Genomic DNA, 6,794 nt, shown 5'->3' with positions numbered 1-6,794 from the left:
CGGCTTTTTACATTTTTGATGTCGAGGAAAAGGTCAACTTCTTTTATTTATCTAATTATGTTGCGTTTTCAGCTTTTTATTGCAGTGGCGCGGGAACCGGGGGCAGTAGCGGCGGAACACCTTCAATCAAGGGGGGGGAGGGGGGCACTGCCGACTTTTGGTCCCATTCTTTCATGCAACGCCCATAGGGCTCATGTTAAAATGCCCAAATCAAAGGGGGCACGGTGCCCCGGTGCCCTCCCCGTTCCGCCGCCTATGACCGGGGGGGGGGGGGGGCTAACGGGGACTGAGCCCCTCCGACTTTTCAGCTGGAGGGGCTCGTAATGTATTTGAACCCCTCCAACTGGAGGAATCGAAATCGGAAAACTAACAATATAATTTCATAGTATCATTCATAGGCGCGGGAACCGGGGGGGGGGGAGGGGGCAGCTTTTCATTACTTTTCATTACAACTTTTCATTAGGCCAGGAACCGTTGGGATAGCTTGTCCTCCCCAAATTAGGGGTTGTGGGTCACAAAGAAAGAAAGAATGCAAGTGAAAAATCTGCCTCTTTCACTGGCTCGGCAACTCATTTGGCAGATTAAATCCTTTATTCAAGGTTGCCAAAACGGTAGTTTCGTCACTCGGCTGGGGCGGAATACCTCACTTTTTTGCAAATGTTTTTTTTCGTTGAAAAGGCCAATGTCGGAAAAAGTGGCCTAAAACCGAAAAGAAAACTAGATTTCGGGGTACCCTAGGTTGATCTCTATTATGGTGCAGCCCCCCCCTCCCCCAGGTCTGGAAGAAGTTCCCGCGCCACTGTTTTATTGTGTCTCAAATCAGCTACAAAAAGACGAGAGCTCACCTCGTAAGAGCTTTACAAAGAAAATTGAACATTCGAATCAAAGCACTAAAGCGGGTCACTGGCATCTAGGAACGCAGGCATTTCCAATGCTGGACGGCTCGATATCACATAAGACAAACAGGTGGTGAACCAGGGATGTCGACCAGTCCTGGTCTCGTAGCTCAGTCGGTAGATCGTTGGACTCCGCCTGGTGACAGCACGCAGTGGCGGATCCAGGGGGGGGGGGGGGGCAAAATGGGCATTTGCCCACCCCAAACGGCATAATTTTAACATTACGCCTATGGACGATGCATGGAAAGAATCGATAAATTGTTATGGTTTGCCCCCCCCCCCAAAAAAAAACTGAGCTGGATCCGCCTCTGACAGCACGCAGTCCGGCTTGGAAGCACGACGGGCGTTCGGTCATTATAAAGTATACCTAAGCGTTCTGACGGGTATGGTTGCGGCTGGTGGCAGGACAGCCAAAGTCAGTGAGAGGGACCGGCCGTGCGCGGCTTTGTGCGTAGGTAAGTACCTTAACCCTCGCCCGCACATGTCATTTTCCCATCCTAGAACGCACATGGGGGGGGGGGGTTGCCACCCCCCCGCGCCATTTCGTTCCTGTTGGAGATAGAGCTTAGCAGTAAAGACCAAAAAGATTCTTTGGGAAGAGACGAATCCAATGATACCCAGTTTTACCTTCTCAGGTCAGTCATTGACCTTCCAGGTCAGGTCAAACTAAAAAATGTTGCTGTTTTTGGTCACCGTTGGATATCAAGTGCGCTGGTTATCATATACCGATGACGATGCCGTTTTCTGGTGCCAAGCCAGCTAGAACCTCTTTGTCACACTATCCGACCAGGTTTTTGCTGCTGAGGTCATTTCAGGTCAAGTTAGGTCAAGGTAAATTATATGTGTTTGGATGTCTGAGTGTGTCTGTGTGTATACTGATGTGTGCGTGTACCGATTGTTTATGTGTCCATATTACATGAAATCATGATCTGAGAAGCTTTTACCAAAAATGCAGTAAAAAAAAACTTCACAAAAAGTAAATTCCGCTTGCATAAAACGCAATTATCTTAGATAACCTAGGTTGACCTTGACCTTGACCTTGACATCTGTACATCGTCGAACAACATGTTCCATGATAGGTGGGAGGCAAGACTGGTAAAAAAGGCCGAAATCAAGGTGTCAAAAGCTCACAAGGCCCATAGCTAACGCAAGATGTTGAGAATTGAGAATTTGGGTCATGACATGACCTGAAAAACAAGGTCATATCTCCGAAACCAAAAACCACAGAAACTTGAAATTTTCAGTGGACATCAAGAAAGGATAAAGGAGCAGCTATACGAAACATCAGCCTACTAGCTCTAGAAATGTTGAGTGCAGAGCAGAAAGACTGCCTGGGGGGGGGGGGGGGTGGCAATCACCCCCCATGTGCGGTCGAGGGTTTTAACCCGCGCACCGGCGGGGGGGGGGGGGTTATTCGCCCCCCTGAGGTTTTTCGCGAATAGCGGGAAAACCGCGGCGCTACGCACCGCGAACTTTGGTACGACTATCGTCATCAATTTTACACGTGGTGTGCAAGTTTGAACCTCCTAACTTTTAAGGTCAGGTCACCAGGGGCCGTATTCACGTCGATCATTTTCGTAAGAATTTTCTTAAGTTTGACCTACTTCTTAAGCAAATTTTTTTTATTCACATGAACTCCGTCGATAAAAACTTAACAAGTGTCGACGTGAATACCAAATTATACTTACGAAAGAAAATCGACTTACGAAGTCGACGTGAATACGGCCCAAGGTCACTTTGAATGACCCAACCTCAAGTCATTTTTTTTTGCAACTTTGTCACCGTGCCAGAGCTACAGTAGATGTCGGAGGCCTTTGAAAGTCGGAGGATGTTATTAGGTCATTGGTAGCTACAATTAGTTCATCTAGGAATTTTGATATCGTTGACCTAAGGTCAGGTCAATTTCTCGACCTCCCCATTATAGGTCAATAAGAGAAAAATCAACTCCCTTTTTCCACTAAAACGCGTCAGAGTGACCCCATATACCATACATGACTTCATATACGATCAAGCTTCACTACCTTGAGGCCTGTTTTGCTGTTGGGCAGCTGTAAGGTCATGTGACGTCATCAAAGGTCACCAAAGCTTTTTCGCCAATAACTCCTTACAGGAACAAGATACAGACGCGTGGACGGTCTCATTGTGTTCAGCTCGTCAAGGCGCATCGAATGATATACATGATGATCTCGAGGTCACGTGACCTGAGGTCAACCTTTGACCTTGACCTTTCGAGGTCAACATATTTACGGTTCGATGCGGATTGACAAGAGGATCACGATGGTGCCCATAGTTTGTTCGTAGCTTGACCAATTCGAAATTTATTCGAGAAAAATTCCCTCCATACCTATCTAGCGCCGCCATTTTGACTTTTTTGACCCCTGTGATGTCATCTTTGACCTGACCTGAAAATGACCTTGTAAAAATTGTAGACCTTGTCCGTGCGTACCCCATGCCGTTAACCGCTTGTCGCTATCCTGCTTCGTTCTCGAGATCTCAGGGGGGGGGGGGGGGTCATCCGCCCCCGTCGATTCTAAATTGGCGCAGACCCCCGTCGGTGCGCGGGTTAAGCTTCGGACTCTAAACTCTGCCATAGATCAGGAATTGCGCGATCGGAAGGCAGAGGGCAGGGCCAACGCAGCAAGATCTGTTTATGCGGGGGCTTTGTCCTGTGAATCCTTCCATTAAAAAGGATCGATCCATTTTTTTTTTTAATCCCTTGGCTTTTTGTCAAGCAGCATTTTGAAATAGTGCGCCGAAGGCGCGCCAAATTTTCGAAGCCGAATACGATTTGAGAGTGATCTGGGCGTTGGTAACCACACACGGGTCCTAGGGTTGGAGATTTCGGTAAATTAAGTAAATACCTACCCGATTTGCAATATTACGCCCATGGCTGTCAACATCCGAAGAACGAGTTTTTTTTTCTCGTATGATTGGAGACAGCTTTTAGGATTTACACAGTGGAAAGTTACCCTGGCCGCGCCGGGCTAGGCTGAAAGTTACCCCGGCCACTGCCGGGGTGGCCGGGGCAGGTTCTCCACCCATGGCTACAGGCCAAATCATAGCACCCAGTTACAATTGATGTACCTTTCACATAACTTGTACAAGTCAATTGACAATGGAAAATAATTTACTGCAGTACCTATATTTGGATATATCCCGTTACTTTGACAGAATTTGGCACAAGGGTCTTCTTCAAATGCAACTACGAATTTGGAATAACCAGTAACCTTCTAAATTGGCTCACTTCTTATTTGTCAGATAGAAGGCACCGTGTGAAATTAGAACACTCATATTCAACCATCCTCCCTACTAATGCAGGCTGTCCACAAGGCTCGGTCTTGGGTCCTCTCTTGGCTCTTCTGTATTTAAAGGGACCCTCCCACCTTAACATTAGATTTGAGTTGAGATAGCAAAAATGGGGTCCCTGGCTCACAATTACCGGTTTCGGCACTCACAACATCGAGAAATGCCTTAAATCGGAAATATTGAATTTCAAAATTGCAGCATTTTGATTCAGAGGGGCTAATGCATAGGAATACCCCTCTGAAAGTGTGACGTCAGCGAAGATATCTAACGATTTTTATATGTTTGACTAAAACATTTTGTAGCACGCAGTGGTATATGCTGCTTTGCGCGCAACAAGTGCCGCACTTTCAGCTGCCAAACTATTGCTTCCAAATAAAGTCGCTAGGAACAGCGGAGATCCCAAAAAGTAAACAAAAGTAAAAGTCTAATATCTTGAAAACCGGTGAATATTTTTCGGTGAAACTTGGTAGACATTCGTTTTCGCTCTTTCTGAACCGAGCGACATCACTTCCATGCCAATTCATAAACTTTATTGAAGGTGGGAGGGTCCCTTTAAATGATCTTTCTAACAAAACATCAAACGAAACTATTTTTTGCAGACGACACATCTATTTATGCTTCACACACGTCAGCCACTCTGACTGAAGTAGAACATTCCCTGCAAAACGACTTGAACGATATTCATAAATATGGGGAGAAGTGGATAATTATTTTTCCAATGCTCCTACGCGCTAGCAAAGACGGTGCGAAAGTGATTCGGGGCTATATTCTCACGAAAACAGCGTCTTTGGGTGAGGTGACACGCCCACAAACCCCACCGAAAGCCCAAAGCCGAAGCCGCCGCCGACGGCCGGCCGGAACTGAGTTGTTGACACATGACACCCTGGCCGGGCGGGCGAGCAGCGGAGGACGTGCCGGCGCGGCTAGACACACGACACCCGCGGCGCGGCGACTGGGCCGGCCGGATCGGCCGAGACAAAGATCACGCTGCTGCGCGTCTCCCAGTGCACAAACGCAGCCGGAGCCCGGTATTAGAGATGCTAACTTTCCTCCAAAAGCCACAACCGGCACCGTACCACACCACGGCCAGCACAAGGATCACCGGCACAACACCACATTTCAACCACCAATGCCGGCATATTACCAGCGTGATGAACAAATATCTCGTTTATGCTGTTTGTAGGACAATTTACAACAAGAAGTATTACTTGTATCCAAATATAACACATGCACATGACCGGCAAGCTGCCGGCAGGAAGAACCACTACCACATCGCTATTGGCGTAATGTAAAATTACCGGCCAGCCGGCAACGTATTAAGGAAACCTTGCACCTCTACTCGGTATGGAGGACCAAGGCATACATTACGAAGCCTAGAGGCGACACATCATCCCCAAGATTGCCGACAGGAACCACTTGCAGCCTCGAAAACACTGTCTCACACAAACCTGGCGTGATGGGGACGCTAGCCCGGCCCTAGCTCGCATGAGCATTGCCCGGAAACACCACTCATCAGTATAACACAACAACACATGCACAGCACACCGCTCTAAATTGATCACCACCAAATCGAGCACATATAAAAACCGGGAAGCCGAACGGCAACTGTGTGCGAAAGATATATGCGTACCTTGTAACGCCAGTGGGTTGTAAGAGCGGAGCGCCAACGCGTGTGTCGCCAGACAGACCAGGCAGAAATGGGACACAACGTTATCGCGGGCGCGCGTCCCCTAGCCTAAGACACGTGACCGCGACGGACGTCTTGGCTGCGCAGCGGCCGCGCGCTGGTTCATTGCCCCTACACGGAGAAAAATAATTACTCCCCCCGGGAATCACGATCCCCTATTTGGGAATCAACTGACACCCATGGTGTAATCCGATTCTGAAAAACGGTGTCCATACACCGTTTTTTAGTGTAAATTGATCTCGGTCAGAATCACATACCCAAGGGTCATTTGACTCCCAAAATTTTGACTCCCATTTTAGGTGTCGTGTCAAAAGATCCTGCAAGGTGTCAGTGTAAAATGACACATCTAAGCGTTTTTGACGCTATCATGAGGAGTTTTTATATCCTATAGGTGTCATTTCACACAGTTGAGCGTTTTCGCAATCCACGACTCCCTTATTAGGTGTAATTTGATCCTCAGTGGTGTCATAATATTCCGTACAAATGACTTATTGAGTGTAATTTGACCCTGGGTAGTGTCATAATATTCCTGTGTCATTTGAGCCCCATTGGGTTCAAATGACACCGGAAATGTTATGGCACCACTGAGGGTCAAATTACACCTAATAAGCGAGTCACGGATTACGAAAACGCTCAACTGAGTGAAATGACACCCATAGGGTTCATGATAGCAGTATAGCGGCGGAACATCTTCAATTAAGGGGGGGAACCGATAGATCCAGCTCTCAAATTTATCGAGAGATCCGTAGGGATCACAGATTCGAGTCTCATTTTTTGCTTGAGATCCTGTGAGATCATAGATCCTCACTTATTTTTTGTCAGCACAGAAATAAAAAAAAAACACTTGTTGCAACGCATAACCGTTCTGTTTGAGTGATTTTATGTGCTCGCACGTCATAATCCAT

The sequence above is a fragment of the Amphibalanus amphitrite genome, unplaced genomic scaffold, assembly GCF_019059575.1.
Source record: "Amphibalanus amphitrite isolate SeventyFive unplaced genomic scaffold, NRLGWU_Aamphi_draft 000974F_arrow, whole genome shotgun sequence".
NCBI classification, from domain to species: domain Eukaryota; kingdom Metazoa; phylum Arthropoda; class Thecostraca; order Balanomorpha; family Balanidae; genus Amphibalanus; species Amphibalanus amphitrite.
Note: the sequence above shows the minus strand (reverse complement) of the source record.